This window comes from Pongo pygmaeus, chromosome 7, assembly GCF_028885625.2.
Source record: "Pongo pygmaeus isolate AG05252 chromosome 7, NHGRI_mPonPyg2-v2.0_pri, whole genome shotgun sequence".
Taxonomy (NCBI): Eukaryota; Metazoa; Chordata; class Mammalia; order Primates; family Hominidae; genus Pongo; species Pongo pygmaeus.
In genome coordinates, this window is record NC_072380.2 from 129,668,275 (window position 1) to 129,687,832 (window position 19,558).

The window sequence follows — 19,558 nt, forward strand, 5'->3', positions numbered from 1 at the left end:
TATGTTAATGAGCTCTTAATAAACATTAGATAATGTAGAAGTATTTGTTGGTTGCCTTCCCAGAATCCATTTTCCCCGTCATCTTTTTGCAGCATAATATTGAATTTCTCCACTATGTGGTTTGTGTAAGGGTAACCTTACCTTCCGTGTATCAGGGTGGGCTCTGACTGGCCTAACCCAATCAGCTGGTTCTCCTAAATTTTTGGCCATAGGTATTATGTTAGGGATAGGCTGATGACCCAATTTGAACCAATAAGGTAGGAGAAAATATTTGCTGTTTTTTTTTGGAGTTTTCTCTTTGCTCATTGGGTGAATAAGAAAGCACATAAACTTGGTGCTGCTGATAGCCATTTTGAGAATACAAGGGGTATCTTTTATGAAGTTGATATCACGCAAGGCAGACTGTGGAAATGGAAAGAAACTGGGTCATTGGTGAAATCATTGAGCAGCTGGATCACGTAGCACCTGAAGCCTGACTATCTCTCTTCTCAGTTATATGAGTGAATGCATCTCTTTTATTGTTTATGCTGTTGGAGTAGGGTTTTTCTATGACTTGTGACTGAAAGCATCCTGATACAAGTATTATTATTGCAACATGCCAGATGGCTGACTCATTCTAAAATGATGGTAATTATTGGCATTGAGAAAAATATTCAGATGACTAGATTAGTTTTTTTTACGTGAACATTTAAGCTTTGAAACTGGGCTAAGATCGTATTTCTGAAATAATAAAGTTGAGCTTTAGTTACATTGGTTAGGAGATGGAGAATAAAGAAAATCAAACTGTAAAAGTCAGATTTCCTCCAGATAAACTGGTTTATCTGGATATGGTTTCCTTGCCATAGACACCATAATATCATATTAGCTACTATTCAGCAGTCACCTATTGTATTTAAGGAGCTCTGCTAGGTGCTATGCTTATATTTTCTTTAGTTATTTCTTACAATTTTTAAATAAACCAATGGTTTATTTATAAACCATTCTCTAAACAGAAGCTTAGAGAATGGTTTTAGGTCCTAGTGCCTAAAATAGTGCCTGTTATGCTGGGCTCTCAATAAATAATTGTTGTGTGTTAACTGCCCAAGCAAATTCAAAACTAGGGCTCAGACCTTTGTCTGCTTTCTTCCAAAGTCCTTGCTTCTGTCACTGTACTACATTGGTTCATTGCATCAAAAATTCCATCCCATTATTACTGGAAGTTTGTTTACGGTCTAATTTACTGGATTGGTATCTAAGGCAAGTAGCTGTCAATTGAGAAAGTTTAGCTTTTTCAGAGTCAATTCCTAAATTCATCACATTTACCATTTTTTCTGAAAGTAGACTTAGATCATTGCCAAGAGCAAGAGAAAGATATATAAACTCCAGGTTGCTAAGCCCAAGTAGTTTCTAGCCCTCAATGGAATTCTTTCTGTTACAAATTACATGCCTTAAGTTGACATCCAAAAGACTTGCCCCAAGTACTTTAAATAGAACTGAAAACCTGTATTCCAGACCTAACATTGGTTATTCCAAATAAGGCTTTGGAATTCTCGCCCCACTGTAAAATACCTTTAAAAATATATATTTTTTTCAATTTGCCTTGAAAGTTAAAAATTTCTAGAGTAAAAATGTGATTTATAATGAGGATACAGTGTTTCTATTGAAAGATGGTTTTTTTTTTTGTTTGTTTTGTTTTTGTTTTTTTTTTTTTTGAAACAGAGTCTTGCTCTGTCACCAGGCTGGAGTGCAGTGGCGCAATCTCGGCTCACTTGAACCTCTGCCTCCCCGTTTCAAGCAATTCTTCTGCCTCAGCCTCCCGAGTAGCTGAAACTACAGGAACTGGTGGCCATGCCCAGCTAATTTTTGGATTTTTGCTAGAGACGGGGTTTCACCGTGTTGGCCAGGATGATCTCGATCTCTTGACCTCATGATCTGCCTGCCTCGGCCTCCCAAAGTGCTGAGATTATAGGCGTGAGCCACTGTGCCTGGCCGAAAGATGTTATTTTTTTTTAGCATCCATTCATTGTGAATTTCAACATTTTGAAATATTTTATCATGCCCAGATTAACCAACTTGTATCTCGTACAGTAGGTAATAGTCAGAAGTATTCTGTGTCTATGAAAATGGCATTTTCATTAAGAAATAAAGAGAAATGACAGATATCTAACCTTGTTGAATGTCATAGCCTTCAGTACTTTCTGCTGCAGCACTTCTACTGCTGAGTATAAAATTCAAGGTCCACATTGCCTAAAGTAAACGTAAAACTCAGGCCAGCTAAGACCACAGTGGTTAATATGGTCTTTAAAATTTCCCATCAGAGCCTATATGGTTAATCAAGAAACAAAATGGTATTGTCAACATGTATGTAATAAGAACTACCATTTATTGAGTACCTACCGAGTGGTAGGTAAAGTGAGAAAGGTAGCATAATGAATTGGCAGGGGCATGTTGGTTGAAGTTCTATACTAGCTTACTGAGTGTGTTAGCCTAGTGAAATTATTTAACTAGTCAGTTTCCTCAGCTTTAAAATGCACATAAAGCTTTGTGTATGGTAAGATATTGATACATATCATGATTGTTATTATCCTTGAATTTGAAAGGCAGAGTGGCAGAGCTGGTACTCTGATGTAAAGCTTATCAAGAAGGTCTTTAAATTCTGCTGCCTTTCTTTTGTATAATAGAGAAAATAGGCACTATGGAACTTGGCCACGGACATGAAGGGCTTCCTGAAGGGATGATATTTGATCTGTGCCTTAAATGATGAGTAGGGTTTTGGTAGGTGAAAATAATTAGCATTTTATTCTCCAGGCTGTTTAGAATCTTAGTAGCATAAGCAGTGAAAGCAAATAGGTTTCCCTACTAATTTATTTACAATAATTCATTGGCAGAGTGAAGCAATTAATTAATACTGTTTGTCATATGGGCCAGAAGAAAACATTTTGACATCTCTGTCTTGCTTATTATCCTCTACAAGTCTTTTCTCTCCTCCTCAATTTTTGGTCCTGAAAAGAATGTTTCATTAAAGCCAGAATATTGAATGTAAAAAAACCCACTTTATCAATATGGCTTTACATAGATGTGTTTGAAGGGACAACTGTAAACCTTTAGTCAGAAACATGGTAGATGATATTGAAAATTAAAACCAACTTTCAGAATCTGAGCGCTAACAAAATCTGGCAGCACCTCATTGTCCAGTCCCTGTTTATGTGCCTCTATTTGATACAGCTGAATCAAGTTCAAGGGGATATTAATACCCACAGTCACCTTTTAATCTGCACATGTTCTCATTTTTGTTCTTCCAGACAACTCATCCTGAAATTCCTATCACAGCTAATGGACATGTTATTTAAAGTGTCACAAAGTTATTATAGAATAAAGTTAGCCAGACAAGGGGGCTGGGAGACACATTTTGCATAGATCTTTCTCAGTCCTTTTCAAAATAGTTCTGCCATAAGGTCTAAACCTTGAATAAAGTCCTGGGAAATATACACTAAGCTGAGCATATAGATGCTTGTTAGAAAGTGTTTCCTTTTTGGATCTTTGAGTTCTTTGGCATGAGTCATCGTCAACTGTAAAAGAGCTTTTGATAGCGTCAAGAGCATGTCCCTGTCTATATGGACAGACACTGACTCCTTCTCTGAGGATAATTGATACCAGAAAAGGTGCTCTGAAAGCAAGTCTACTTCACAGTATTTTATGGTGAATAGTTAATCATTCAATCAACAAAAGATTTGATCGGAACGTTATCTTTAAACAGAAACCAAAAATTATGTAAATAAGGATGCTTTCTCTTACATTTGATACAGTGAAGTTATGAATGTCTGCACTAATTAGAACCAAGAATGTACCAAGTGTTGATTGTTTTTATTTTTCTTTTTGCTATAATTTTCTGGGTAAACTATATAATAGTAGCAAATGCCATCTTTCGATGCACGTTTGACTCTAGCAACTTGGTTATAAATAAGAGCATTTTTTGCAAAAATTTTCAAAGGTTGATATATTTTTCCAAGAGCCTCTCTCAATTCTCTTATATTGGAATCATTTTCTCCCTTCCCCACCTTTTAAAAGAAAACAGCTTTATTAATATATAACTCACATATCACCCAACTGACTTATTAAAATGTGCAATTCAGTGGTTTTACTATTTACACAGAGTTGTGTAACCGTTACCACAGTTAATTTTAGAACATATTTATAATTATACCCTTGAAAGAAATCGCATGCCCATTAGCTGTCACTCCCCAATTCCCACCAAACCCTTTCCCTCTCCCTCGGACTCCCAGTTCTAGGCAACCACCAATCTTCGCTGTGTCTGTGTAGATTTTTTATTCTGGTCTGTGTAGATTTTCTTATTCATTTTCTTATTCTGGACACTTCATATGAATGGAATCACATAAATCATATGTCTTTTATTACTTTTATGATTACCTTCTTTCACTTAGCATAAGATTTTCAAGGTTCATCCATGTTGTAGTACGTATCAGTGTTTCATTAATTTTTATTGCTGAGTAATGTTCCATTGTATGAATATACTACATATTGTTTATGCATTCATCAATCGATGGACTTTTCGGTTGATTCTACCTCTTGGCTATTGTGAATAGTGCTGCTATCAATATGTGTGTACAAGTACTTGTTTGAATATATCTGTTTTAAATTCTTTTGGGTGTATACCTATGTGGAATTGCTGGGTCATATGATAACTCTATGTTTAACCTTTTGAGGAACTGCCCGAGTGTTTTCCAAAGCAGCTATCACATTTTACATTCCCACATTCTTTCAAAATAGCTATTTATCATCATCTTTTTTTTTTTTACTTCTTCAACTGCTCAGTTGTCTGACTTTGACAGATCCTCATTTACAGATAGTTTTGGAAATAACCTGAACAGTTTTCCAACCTAATTTCATCAACTTCATGAAAATGAGCCTCCAACAGATTTTGCCATTTCACTTGGCAATAGATTTACCCTCAAGTGATAGATACTGCATCCAGTTTGCATATTTCTTAAAACAACCTCAGAAAGTATTATTAGTTGTAACTTAAAAATGAGCAAATGTAGGCCCAGATAAATTAAATAATTAGTTAGTAGGTGGTTGGACCAGCAGTCAAACTATTGTGAAAAATGGTATTGGATTTTACAGGAAAAGTAATAAGATTAAGGGTAGTGTTATCCAGAGGCACTAATAACCTCTGAGCCTCCACTTAAGCTACCTTATATATTCCTCTCAGGAACTCTAAGCGAATAGGATAGAAATTAGGATGTTGGTGCTGCAAGTAACATAAAACCTGAGCAAATGTGGCTTAAACCATTGTGGTTTATTTTTCTTACATAATACAAAGTCTTGGGGGAGGCAGTTACAGAGTTGATTCAGTGGCTCCGCGTTGTCAGGCTTTTGAGTCTATTTCAGTGTGATCCTATTGGCTTTTTGTTCACAGTTGCAAGATGGAGTATAAGCATTATGCCCTTACCCTGCTGTTCCCAAAACAGGAAGGGAGGAAAGATGTTTCTTTCTTCTTGTGTGTTTCTTTTCTTTTACCAGAGAAAAAAATGTTTTCCCAGAAGACCTTTGTAGACTTCCTGTTATGTTTTATGGGCCACAGAGGAGTTACATTCCTATTCCTATTTCCAAGAAGCTGGGAAAGCAAGTGTCTGACAATTTCAGCCTCTCTATTGTATGTAGGGATCTGCTGGCTTGGAAAAAGTGGGGGCAGAATGGCTGGTGCGTCATCAGTTTACCATGTCTGTTGCAGTTTGGAATTAATATCTCTAGTATAAGGATCCCTGAAGCTCAGAGATGCTAAGTAACATTACATGGCTAGTTAGTGCTAAGGCTGAGAGTTGAGTCAGGTAATTTTTTTTTTTTTTTTTTTTTGAGACGGAGTCTGGCTCTGTCTCCCAGGTTGGAGTGCAGTGGCACCATCGTGGCTCACTGCAACCTCCGCCTCCCAGGTTCAAGTGATTCTCCTGCTTCAGCCTCCCTAGTAGCTGGGATTACAGGCACCTGCCACCCCGCCTGGCTAATTCTTGTTTTTTTTTTTTTTTTAGTAGAGACAGCGTTTCCCCACGTTGGCCAGGCTGGTCTTGAACTCCTGACCTCAAGTGATCCGCCCTCCTCAGCCTCCCAAAGTGCTGGGTTTATAAGCGTGAGCCACCGCGCCCCGGAGGAGTCAGGTAATTTGAATTCTAAAACCTATGCTGTAGCACATGGTATCAGAGGTGATGTGTCTATTTGAAAAATGTACCTATAGGTAGACAACTGTCTTACTTATCATACAAGTAAGAGAGATAGAGATGGTTAAAAAACATTTATTTTCTAGAGTATAAATTAAAGTTATTCTTGTTTATGTGTTACAAAACAGGTTTCGGAGGCATTTGGTTTTTGATGAATTCTATATATTTTTGGCTTCATAAAAATTAAAATCTCTTTTCCTCTCATATTGTTTTTCTAAAGTAGATTATTTTGGGAAAATGTAAACTGAGATTTTAGAATTGGAAAACTGCCCTTTAGTTACAAACATTCTGGATTTTTGCTTGGAGGCAGGTGAAGAAAGTGATTTTAGTATTCCTTCAGCCAAACAAATGTGTTTTCCTTCTGAGCAGCCATGTGCTTACCTGGCAGAGGAGCACAATCTCATGTTAAGTCCATTTCAATTCTTTTCTTCAAATACATAGTCATGATGTGTGAGTTAAAGAGATAACACTAAAGGTTTTGCATACCTTATCTCATTTGACCCTCACAACAACTCTGCTGGACACCTATCGATTTCCATTTTATCCCTGTGGAAACTAAGGCATAGAGAGATTAAATAACTTGTGTAAGGGCACACATTAGTAAACAGTAGAACTGAAACTTGGACCAAAGGCTTTCTGATTCCAAAAAATATTCTTTTTTTAAAAAAGTCCCATAATATTTTTTAATATATTAAAAATTGATGTACACAAAAACACTTAAAAACACAAATATACAAATTAAACAAATTAGAATCATTGCCCAGGGAAGGGGAGACAAAAGAAAATGTAAAATGATATATAGTAATGGCTTTGCAAGCATCAATTCTACATTCAACCTTAATGTAATGGGTATTAGGGAAAATGAGCAACTGATAAGAGGCTGGTAGTGGCAAAACCCATATTCTTAATCACATGCTGTAGTCCCACTACATAGTAAACTATTTGAACTTCATTGCCAACATTCCAAGATGAGAAAAGAAGGCTACTACCAGAATTGTGGTTAATGAATAAATAACTCAGTATAAATTTTTTTGAGCTTGGATGAACTTTGCTCTTAATAATACCGATAAGAACCCTGTTGTATTTGGAGGACTAAAGTTGACTCCAGAAGTATTTCTGTATGACTTAGAAGTATATTTTTAACTTCAAACTTGTAAGTGCTTTTCCTCTTATAGGGAGAGGTATTGTCAATAACTTTAACAGGAGAGAATCCCAAAGAAAAGCTATTTTATTTGAGAATGAATATGTAGCCTCATGTAGAGACCTGCTCAGGTGTAAGTACCTTACATTAGATACCTTCAAGTCACTCTCTCTGTACCTGCCCCCAAAGTCCTATTCAGAGCAACCTCATTCTGTCTGAGGGTGGGCTGTAGAAACTGTTGGTAAGATTGATATGTCAAATGGTCAAGTATCTGCAATCCAGAGTGGATTATCTCTGCCATCTGAGGTTGCAATGAGTTTATAGATGTTCCTGACCTTGTTTACAGAGGTGGTGGCCATTCTACAATAAAGTACATGAAAACTGTATCTATCTGTTGGGAAGGGTCCTTTTACCTTAAGGCCCCCTTCTGCTTCAGGTCATGCTTTGTGTAGCCCAATGTTGCCTTCAGCCCCAGAGCCTAGTCTGATGATACTCATGAGGTCAAGCATTTGTTTTGTATCTTAGTTTATATTTCTTCTTAACCCTTATCAGCCCAGTGTTTTTAAGGTAGATGACTGTTACATTAGGTAGGCCCACATCCGGAGTGTCTAGTTATGTGATGTTGGGCAATCTACCTATTTTTCTAAAACTCAGTTTCCTCCCCAGTAAACGTGGAATAATACAGGATTACTTGGGAATCAAATGAGATGATGTTTGTAAAGTATCCTGAACAAATAACTCTTCTACCAATGCTGGTTTCCCACCCCGTCCTTCTACCCAAGGACTTAGTAATCAAAATCCACTGCTTAGATAGTTGCTGATAAACTCAGTCATACTCAAACTAAACTTTGCTGGACTTGCATGGCTTAAAGAGTTTCTATTTCGTTGGAGACCTTTGACTGACGTTAAAAAAAAGAATCTCTAATGGTGGAATTGCAAATACCCTTAAGTCAGTGAAGGGAGATATTTGAAAGAGCATGGGCCTTTTCTGGAACTCCAGAAATCATAACTTGGAGGCCAGAATTTCATATTGAAAAAACTGAGAGGGAAGAAAAAAAGACTATTTTCTGAAAATTCTAAAAGGACCAAATGAACTTGAATTGCCCTTCAGGAACTAGATGAACAAATTGCTTTTTGTTTTTTGTCATTCTTATGTGATTTCTGTTGCAATTCAGATTAAGATTGGGGATTGGCAATTTTGTGATCTTGTGACAAATCATGGGGACTCAATGAATATTAACAAATCCCCAGTGACCTGAGATTGCAGGACTCCATACTTACTCTTAAAGGAAATAGTTTGTATCAAAACACTTTCTGATGTGAAGGCAAGCTGGGTTTTGTAAAACTTTGTAAAGGAGAAGCTGATAAATTCAGGCTGTTTATCAAACAGTTTAATTTGCTGGGGAGACAGAAAAGAGTAAACCAATATGATGAAGACCTTCTTCTCAGCTTTGTAACAGAGAATATACAGTATTTACCTGGGAAAATTGTTGACTGGGTCCACAATTCACATAAAATTATGCAGGTTTTCTGAATATGTCATGGGAACATTTTTTGTCCTCTCTTTGGAAATTGCTTTTTAAAAACTTCATGATTCATTTCGTAATATTTTTTCGGAGTGAAGCAGGCAAAGCCAACGCACTTGACTTGAAGTGGTTGCTTATGAGAAAGGTTTGAACAGCACAGGCTTTGAACCTGTCTGAGGTTGGTTCCCTGGAAACGGACTCTGAGATGGAGTTTTGTGTACATGAGTTTTATCAGAGGGTAAGCCTAGGGACAGCACATGTAAAAAAATTGGAGGAATTAGAATTAGGCAGGGGAAGAAGTTTAATGGGGATAGAGTTGGAACAGAGGCCTCAGAAGACCCCATGAGAGCTTCGTTGTACTCTTCCAAACTGAGGCAAGGTGGTTAGGTCCTGGAACCACTTCTTATTAATGGGGCCTGACTTTGGGTGAGGGAGCTCCCTTTGTGGAGGGAAATTCCAGGAAAGGTCAGTTGTGAGTCCTCAGCAGACAAAGCTTCAGCCAGCTCCCACAGTGTTCAGAACAGGAGTCATACCCTCAGGTTAGAATCTGGCAGCTCCATGGCCTAGTAGTTGTGAGAATTTAAGCAGTTCATTTAAACCTCTGAGATTACCTCACAGGATGTTGAAAGTTCAATGAGTTTTACTGCTTAGTAAAGTGCCTAGAATTTAGGCAACGGTCAAAAAGCATTGTTATTATTACATGGTGCTTTATGAAAATTATTAGTTCATCTTTTTCTCTTGAGTTCTACATTCAGAGATGTAATTGGTGACTGACGTCACTGTATTAGTTTGTTCTCGCACTGCTATAATGAAATGCCTGAGATTGGGTAATTTACAAAGAAAAGAGGGTTCATTGGCTCACATTTCTGTGGGTTGTAAAGGAAGCATAATGGCTTCTGCTTCTGGGGAGGGCCCGGTAAGCTTCCAATCACGGTGGAAAGTGGAAGGCAAACAGGCACATCTTATATGGCAGAGCAAGAGCAAAAGAGAGATGGGGGAAGTGCTGTACACTTTTAAACAACCAGCTGTTGTGAGAACTCTGTCACAAGAACAACACCAGGGGGATGGTGCTAACCATTAGAAACTGCCCCCATGATCCAATCACCTCCCACCAGGCCCCACCTCCAGCACTGGAGATTACAATTTGACATGAGATTTGTGCAGAGCCACAGATCCAAACCGTATCAGTCATATATCTGGGTGTGCCACAGTTTCTTCAAATTCTATTCTACCACGCTAAACTCTTATCTACTTCATCCTCAGGCTACAGCCCGAGAGAACGAGGGTTAACTCATAGGGAGAAATAGCCATAAGAACAGGAGCAAGAAAGAGAGGGGCAGTGGGGGAAGGGGATGCAGATTTTTGGTTACATGGAGGAGCCCCTGAAACCAGATCCTCCCCTGGACTTTGCAGTATGTGAACCAGCTCTCTTTTTTGACCAAGTGGTTTTAACTGGGTTTATGTCACTTGTAATCAGGAGTCTTGACCAATGTTTCATTTTTCAGGTTGTGTCCTCTTTGCCTGAATGAAACTTATCATTTTAGTCTGCCCTCTTATTGCGAAGTTCCTTGAAATGCCAAATAGCTCGTTTGTGAAACTCCTAAGGTAAACTTGCAATGGAGTAGATAGTTTCCAAATTAAACACTTCTACCCTGTTCTATACCAACTCCTGCACCTGAGACAGAGAGAAGCCTAGAGAGAGCTGACAGCAGAAGTCACTTTTTGCCAGCCTCAAGGCTCTAGACTTGTTAATTTAGAGTTCGTGGTGGACCCTCTGTAATTTTGCAGTATCTTTGGGCACTGCCAAAAATATAGCATTCAATTTTATTGTGCAAAAAGAAGCCGGGGTGATGTTGGACCTCTTTGGGAAAAAGAAAATACTCAATCCTCCAAAACTTCTTAAAGTTTAATGGCATTTTGTTACACATTAATAATCGTCTAATGGCAAATAACTTTTAACTACTCAATAAAACATAAGCACGACTACTACGTGAGAAATATTTTGGAAGCTTCCAGTTTATGAAAATGTTAAGACAATTATTTCAAAAGATCGTGTGTAATGTGAATTTTATTAATTCAGAAGATTTTCTCGTTCCATGCACTTGTTTCACAGTGGGTAAGTTTTACTCTTTGTGACATAATTCATACTGATTTCGAGCTCCTTGAGGATAGAAATTTTGTGTACTTAGCTTACTTTGAAAAGAACCTAGAATAATTCCAGATTGTTTTCTCCTCTGAACTTTTGTATTAGTTTTTCATTCAAAAGTTGAGCAACTAATTAGTTGCTCATTCAAAAGTTGAGCAACTAATTAGTTGCTCACATAAAACTCATTTTGTATTTACCATATGCTATCTGGAGTTTTAACTTTTTTTAAAATTTGAAGAGTATATACAAAATTAAAGATAGGTAAACAATACAGAGTTCCTTTCCTAAAAGTTCTTTTACTTCTTATTTTTAATGTGTACATTTTCTTTTGTTCAATGTTTTCTGTCAATGTTATGCAATTTTAATGATAGCGAATTACAGTATTTTAGCAGTTAATCTTCCTAATTTAATTTTCTAATTCCAGACTTCCCAGTGAAGTCAATCAGTTGTGGATTGAAAATATTAAAAAAATGTGTCCCTACTGAACACATACAGACTTTTGTCATGTCATTATTACCCATACAATACAGTATGACAACTATTTACATAGCGTTTACCTTGTATTAGGTATTGTGTATAATCTAGAGATGATTTAAAGAGCATAATAGGATGTGTGTAGGTTATATGCAAATACTATGCCATTTTATATCAGGGGTGTCCTCTGGAGTTCCTGGAGCCAATCCCCAAGGATACAGAAGGACGACTGTATATAAGTGTGTGTGCGTGTGTGGCGTGTGTGTGTGTTGTGCATGTACGTAGACATATGTATACACACACACACACACACACACACACGGTGGATCCTCAAATAGATTGTAGGCCTTTGAAGGCAGTCAGCATATATTTCTTATAACCTTATAATACTCTAGAGCCAATCATAATGCTTTTGCACTTCAGAGAAACTCAGTAAACAGTGTTTTAATTATAGTGGTCATGACAACAGTGTATCATCTGACAGCTCTAAGAAAAAGATCTAATAATTCACTATTGACATGACTGCCTCATTCTAATGGGGCTACTTTTGATGAAAGAGCAAGCAGACCCTGGCATTTCCTCTGGCTTTCTCTGCAACTATTAATATTTCTTATACTTTCTTGGAGATTCATTACTACCTGTGTCAGGAGAGGTATAGCTTTGAGAATTCAATTGTGTGAAGAATGTTAGCAAAATGGATTTGTATTCCTTCAGCTCAAGGATAGGAATGTCAAGAAATTTGGAAGATAAGAGGGAGTAGAGGCATGGACAATGAGGCACAAGGAAAAGCATAAGAATGTTTCTTTGCCATTTTAGCATTTATCTTTTTGTGAATTTTGCTTTCTGTATACAGCTCACCTTCCACTGTTATCTGTCTCTACTACATGATTCCTTCTCATTCCCACATTTGAAAGAGTTGTAGAAGGTAACAAGTATTTAATAACAAAAGACTGGGAATACAAGGACTGAGCAACAAAGTTGTTCAGTGGGAAATGTTATCAAATCATCTAGGCACCCCTTTTGAGCAGCACCTAGCCTTGCTCTAGGGTAGATAAAAGAAGAAAATGTGGAAGTAAAAAAGAAAATAAATATTAATATTCATTTTTTTTCTCAGTAAATTCTCTTGTCCACAATGTGTCAGGTATATTAGCATCTTACAGCTTAAAAATGACAACCATATATATACCTGGACTTGGTGGTGTCAAGCTTTGGGATGAAGATGGAAATCCTTCTTATGGGAGTCTAAAGGGGCCTAAGAATTATCTAGGAAGGACAGAGGTGAGGGAATGAAGAGTGTTTTCTTTCAAGTCCATTTTAATCCGTCTTTTTTTACTTTGCTTTCCTATTTATCTTCATTTTTTTCTTAAAGATTTTAGTTTTACATAGAGATGTTTAAAAACAAAGCCTCTTTGTAGGTCATGTGAGAATGGATTAATCATTATCAGTCATTTTTTTCAATGATAGCACATTTAAGGATAAATTGTTAGCCATTAAATTCATGAAATCCTTCACCCTTAATACAGAATCTTTAACTTAGAATATTTTTGAAAAACGTGTGAAACAGACTATCAATATGTTTTCATTTAGCTCTTGGTGAACTTAGCATTGCTGTTTTATTTGGTTGGTGCAACAGTATTTGCAGTTTTTGCCACTGCGTTTAATGGCAAAACTGCAATTACTTTTGCACCAACCTAATATAGGGGCACATGAATGCTGAAGATGAGGGGATCAGTAATGATTCTGAAAAGGTGGTCAGATCCCGACTCACAAATAAATATTCCCATTAGTAACTCAGTGGGGTTTCTTTTTCAAGTGTTATCATATTAGCCTTTGGCTGCTGGCCAGTCCTTCTTAGTTTCCAGAATGTGGCTGAGAGTAACAAGGGTGTAACAAATGAAGTCTTTACAAAGAATGAGCCTATCATCTTTGAGGAAATCCTGAATGGGTTGGCCAAGGAAAGACAATGGCTGATGAGTCTCTGGTGGTGAGTCCCTACACTTTGATTCTATTCCTTCAACTGCCATGAGTTAGCTGTTTAAACATGATGCTAGTCATGCAAATATGCTGAGCATATTTAGATCTGAAAAATATAGGATGGTCTTTTTAGGTCCCTTTTGGACTTAAAGTAAATCAAGTGTCTATGAGAGGATAAGTTGCAAAACAAATACATAGTGTTACTGAAATGGATCCAATTTTAACTTACTGATGTCTTATCTGAGTTCCTTTCTCAGGGAACTGATCATCAAGCCTTCTGGCAAATATCAGAGAACTGAGGCTTTCTATTGATAGGTCACTGCCCCTGGGAAATGAGATGCACCTACTGCCTGTTGTCCAACTCCCTTTCCTTACCCTTCCTCAATTCCCTGCTATATAAACCCCTAACTTTAGTCTGTGGGAGAGGGATGGATTTGAGGTTTGTCTTCTGTCTCTCTGGCTCATGTCACATGAGTAAAACCTTCTTCTCTGCTAATATCTGTTGTCTCAGTGATTGGCTTTGTGTGCAGCAAGTAAAGGGACCTAGACTGAACCCCTGGCATTTGGTAACGCCACAACTCTATATCTGTATATATTACAAATATATATATAGATATACTGAGAGCTGGAACCAGAATTTGGGATGAAGGTGGAAATTCTTTTTAGAGGCGGTTAAAAGGACCAGATGTTGGTGAGGGGAGCTTATAGGAAACTGCGTGGCACAAACAAGAGGATTAAGGATCTTTCTATCAACCATGTAACTTCTTAAAAGTTCCCTGCTATCTGACTTTCTTTATATGTTCTATACCACATAGAGATTTAGGACAAAAAACCATATATCATTATTCCAAGGAAAATACGATGCCAGTCACCTTACAATGAAACTTAGCAAACAGCCCATACTTATATTTTCCCTCTGCTCAGACACACAAACACATACACCTGTGCTTTGTTTACTCTTATTTTCTGCTGTTCATTTTTCTCCATGGTCCATTCCAAGATAAAGGTCCTTTGAAGGTGGAAAAAATATATCTGGTTCATCTTTGTCTTCTTAAAGCTGCATTTCCTAAAGTGGGTCCAATGGGAAACATTACAATAATAAATTAGATGCTATTATGCACCCACCCCCCCAAAAAAAAGAGGGCGAGGGAGGGCTTTGTGTCAAACCTGTTTGTGAAAGAAGAAGGGGACATGGAATACAGGGTTTCCTGTGCAGAACCCTTTCCCACCCACCTTTTTTTCTGGAGGGGAGCATTTTTCCTCATGATATCTGCCTTAGGATCAGTGTTTTTTGGGACTCATTTTGTGACACAGGCCTAAAGTAGGAAACTTTGTAGTAAGCAGAAAATAATAAATATAGCAGATGACTCTAAGTCATATGTTTCTCTCTTCAAATGATCCTAATTGGTGTTATGCTTTATTTCAGTGGTGTTTTACAACCTCGTACATTGGGGAGAGCCACAGGGTCATTTATTGAACATTCAGAACAATGGGCAGAAGTACTTGTTGAGTAGGTTCACTTCTGCCACAAATGATAGATGTCTAATGGTTTGGGAGAAGGGGAAGGAGAAGCAGCAATGGAATGCACTTGAATAAGAAGGAACAAGAGCAAACATTGGTAAGAGAGAAGGGGGATAATACTGGGCATAAGGTTACTTTCAGCCAGGTGAATCAGTCCTGGAGAGGTCACCTAGGCTGTCTGATTAGACCAGGCAGAAGAAACTAGAAATCCAGAAACCCAAAAACTGGGATATTGAAGGGAAAAAGGGATAGGTTCCCAGGAAAATAGTTTGTGGAAGCTGGGTGTTGTTTTAACCTTGTGCACAGAAAATGCTCAGTAAATAGCCTTTGAAAAATGGACAACAGTGGATAATAGAAGTTGATATTGAATCAAAGAATTTTTGAGTTAGGTGGTTTCAAACATTCTTTCTGCTGAGGATCAGATATAATGTCAGACTATAGTTGGGCTGGGCACCGCAGAAAGAGGAAAATCAAGTTAACAAAACTGAGCAGGAAAAGACAGAGGCAGAGAACAAGGCAGCTATCAACTCCAGGCTGAGGTGCCAAATAAATACATCTCTCTCAAGTCTCTCATTTCTCCTGTTGAAATGCACGCTAACAGCTGCTAGTTTAGTATCCACTTTGGGTTCCCTGTTTAGTCACTGAAAACAAATACTGTCATCATTTCAGCAGAGAATATCTGTAGATAGCACATATTTTATATATATTTACATAGCAAGTTTATAGCTAACAAAAGATTGCTCTGATGAATATACAAGGAGAGAGATTAAAATGTACAAATATGCTTAGAGCTTAAGAGAAAACATTTACCTCATTTTCTTCCTGTCATGAGGGTAGATGCTTAAGACAGCATGAAAAATAGTGATTCTTTCTCCATTTATTCTGAAGCTTTCTTCATTGTTATGATGATACTGCCATTCACATTTTAAACAGATTTTTAAAAGATCTATATTTCTAATTCACATTATGTTATATTCATCTAGCATGTTCACAAGATAAAGCTAATAAAGTCAGGGAAGATCATCGAGGTTTAAGGTATAGTAAGGTGGTTAAGAGAGTTAGAGTGCCTAGGTTTGTATCCTGGCTCTGATGCTTGACACTGTGTGACCTTGGGTAAGTCACTTTATTTTCTGTGCCCCAGTTATTTAATTTGTAAAAGGGGGGAAATAGTGTCTCATTTATAGGCTTATTTAGAGATTAAATTAGTTAATATATGTGAGGCACTAGAACTGTACCAGGCACAAAGTAAATGCGACACAGTACTAATGTTGGCTATTACTACTGTTATTAATATTATTATTAAAGATCATAGTTACAGGGGCCAGTGGCTGAGGGTGGATTTGTGGTTTTCTCTTGTGTTCTAATATCAACCTGCTCTCAAGCACTTTGCTTCAGTTTCTGAAGTTGCCAAATAATATTAGAATACAAAGTTTCTTCATCCCTGTACTTAAATTTTATCTCAGTTGCAACAGCATTTCATTTCTGTATTTTCTATGTTTGTAGTGCTTTCTCTCAATCAAAATATTTACTAAACACTTACTCTCTGTCTGGCATAGTTTTTGGCCCAGTAGAAGCAAGGCAAAAGCCAATACCAAAGTCAAATTGACGTGGAGCCACAGTGAAGAGGATGTGAAAGGGCCCTGCACTTGTGGAATTGACATTCTAGTTCAGGCAGGTGGAGAATAAGTAAGGAAAGAAGCAAATACAACAATTTCAGAATACCTGTGAAGAAAATGAAGCATTATATAAGAGTGACTAAATGAGGCAGAGAAATTTAACTTTTATTGGCTGCCCAGGCCATGGAAGACCTTGCTGAAAAGATTCTGGGTTGGAGGAGAAGATTCAGAAGAGATGAATTTCTTTATATTAATGAGCTCATTTAGGATGATGGCTTTCTGCCCAACAGGGAAGTTATCTAGACTCGTCCTGTCCCATGGAAATATAATGTGAGCCACTTATATAATTTTGAGGTTTCTTGTAACCATATTTGAAAAGTTAGTAGAGCTGGGCATGGTGGCATCTGCCTGTAGTCCCAACTACTTACTGGGGAGGCTAAAGTGGGAGGATCTTTCCAGTCCAGGCATTGTGGGCTATAGTGCACTATGCTGATTGGGGTCCACACTAAGTTTGGCATCAATATGGTGACCTCCCTGGGAACAGAAAACCACCAGGTTGCCTAAAGAGGGATGAACTGGCCCAGGTCAGAAACAGAGTAGGTCAAAACTCCTATACTGAACAGCAGTGGGGTTGCACCTGTGTATAGCCACTGCATTCCAGCCTGAGCAACGTAGTGAGACCTTGTCTCTTATAAATAAATAAATAAATAAATAAATACATACATACATACATACATACATACATACATACATAAAATTGTAAAAGGTAAGAAGAATTAGTTTTAATATTTTAACATAATATATCAAAAATATTATTTCAACGTGTAATATGAAAAATCATTGAGCTATTTTATATTCTTTTTTTTTACCAAGTCTTCAAAATCCATAATGTCTTTGATGCTTATTCAGCACATCTCAACTGGACTTACCACATTTCAAATGCTCAGCAGCCACAGGGGGTTGGCGCCACCATGTTTGGATAGCACCACTGCCTTGATAGCACCACTGTGTTGGATAGCACCACTGTGTTGGATAGCTACATTGTGTTGCATAGCACTGTTGCGTTTGATAGCGTTGGCCTAGACCACAGGTTGAAAACTGCGGCCCTTGGGCCAAATCTGACTAGCCCCCCCCCCCTTTTTTTTTTTTTTTTGATGGAGTCTTGTTCTGTTGCACAGGCTGGAGTGCAGTGGTGCAATGTTGGCTCACTGCAACCTCTGCCTCCCGGGTTCAAGCGATTCTCCTGCCTTAGCCTCCCTGGGACTACAGGGGCCCACGACCACACCTAGGTAATTTTTTGTATTTTTAGTAGAGATGTGGTTTCGTCATGTTGGCCAGGCTGGTCTTGAACTCCTGACCTCAGGTGATCTGCCCACCTCGGCCTCCCAAAGTGTTGGGATTACAGGCGTGAGCCACTGCGCCCAGCCCACCTCTTGTTTCATATGAACTACCAGCTAAGTATTTTTTAAAAAATTTTTAACATGGTTAAATTTTAAATGGTCATATAAGTACCAAAAGTAGTCTTGATTTCATCTTAAAACTTAAAATATTTAGTCTCTGGCCCTTTAAGAAAAAGTTTTCAGACTCTCTATTGAGATTATCACAACAATCCCCACAGAGACTGTGAGTTCCCAGAAACAGGACTCATCTTACTCCATGTTATATCCTGAGTATTCAGCACAAGGCCTGGCAATAGCTGAAGCTCAACGCATTTTTAAAAACTGAATCAATATATATAACAATGTAAACTAGTGCTCACAGTTATGGAATTACTTTTAGACCAACAGATGTTTACTCCTGGTGATCATTCTGTCACAATTTCATACAAAAATAAAGGCAGTTTCTAATTTTGAGCACTTTCCTTATCATTTGCCCTGCCTCAAATTTTTTTTTTATTTTTATTATTATACTTTAAGTTTTAGGGTACATGTGCACAACGTGCAGGTTAGTTACATATGTATACATGTGCCATGCTGGTGTGCTGCACCCGGTAACTTATCATTTAGCATTAGGTATATCTCCTAATGCTATCCCCTCCTCCTCCCCCCACCCCACAACAGTCCCCAGAGTGTGATGTTCCCCTTCCTGTGTCCACGTGTTCTCATTGTTCAGTTCCCATCTATGAGTGAGAACATGTGGTGTTTGGTTTTTTGTCCTTGCGATAGTTTACTGAGAATGATGATTTCCAATTTCATCCATGTCCCTACAAAGGACATGAACTCATCATTTTTTATGGCTGCATAGTATTCCATGGTGTATATATGCCACATTTTCTTAATCCAGTCTATCATTGTTGGATATTTGGGTTGGTTCCAAGTCTTTGCTATTGTGAATACTGCCGCAATAAGCATACGTGTGCGTGTGTCTTTATAGCAGCATGATTTATAGTCCTTTGGGTATATACCCAGTAATGGGATGGCTGGCTCAAATGGTATTTCTAGTTCTAGATCCCTGAGGAATCGCCACACTGACTTCCACAATGGTTGAACTAGTTTACAGTCCCACCAACAGTGTAAAAGTGTTCCTCTTTCTCCACATCCTCTCCAGCACCTGTGGTTTCCTGACTTTTTAATGATTGCCATTCTAACTGGTGTGAGATGGTATCTCATTGTGGTTTTGATTTGCATTTCTCTGATGGCCAGTGATGATGAGCATTTTTTCATGTGTCTTTTGGCTGCATAAATGTCTTCTTTTGAGAAGTGTCTGTTCATATCCTTTGCCCATTTTTTGATGGGGTTGTTTGTTTTTTTCTTGTAAATTTGTTTGAGTTCATTGTAGATTCTGGATATTAGCCCTTTGTCAGCTGAGTAGGTTGTGAAAATTTTCTCCCATTTTGTAGGTTGCCTGTTCACTCTGATGGTAGTCTCTTTTGCTGTGCAGAAGCCCTTTAGTTTAATTAGATCCCATTTGTCAATTTTGGCTTTTGTTGCCATTGCTTTTGGTGTTTT

The 19,558-nt window shown here is 37.9% G+C and overlaps 1 protein-coding gene across 1 annotated transcript in view; it reads left to right on the forward strand.

Annotated features, from left to right (window-relative positions):
- Positions 1–19,558, forward strand: part of SLC30A8 (solute carrier family 30 member 8) — a 228,884-nt gene that overhangs the window by 46,722 nt on the left and 162,604 nt on the right. The window contains exon 2 of the mRNA XM_054499601.2: positions 6,027–6,152. The gene's annotated coding sequence lies outside the window, so the exon portion shown is untranslated. The remainder of the gene's footprint in view (positions 1–6,026; positions 6,153–19,558) is intronic.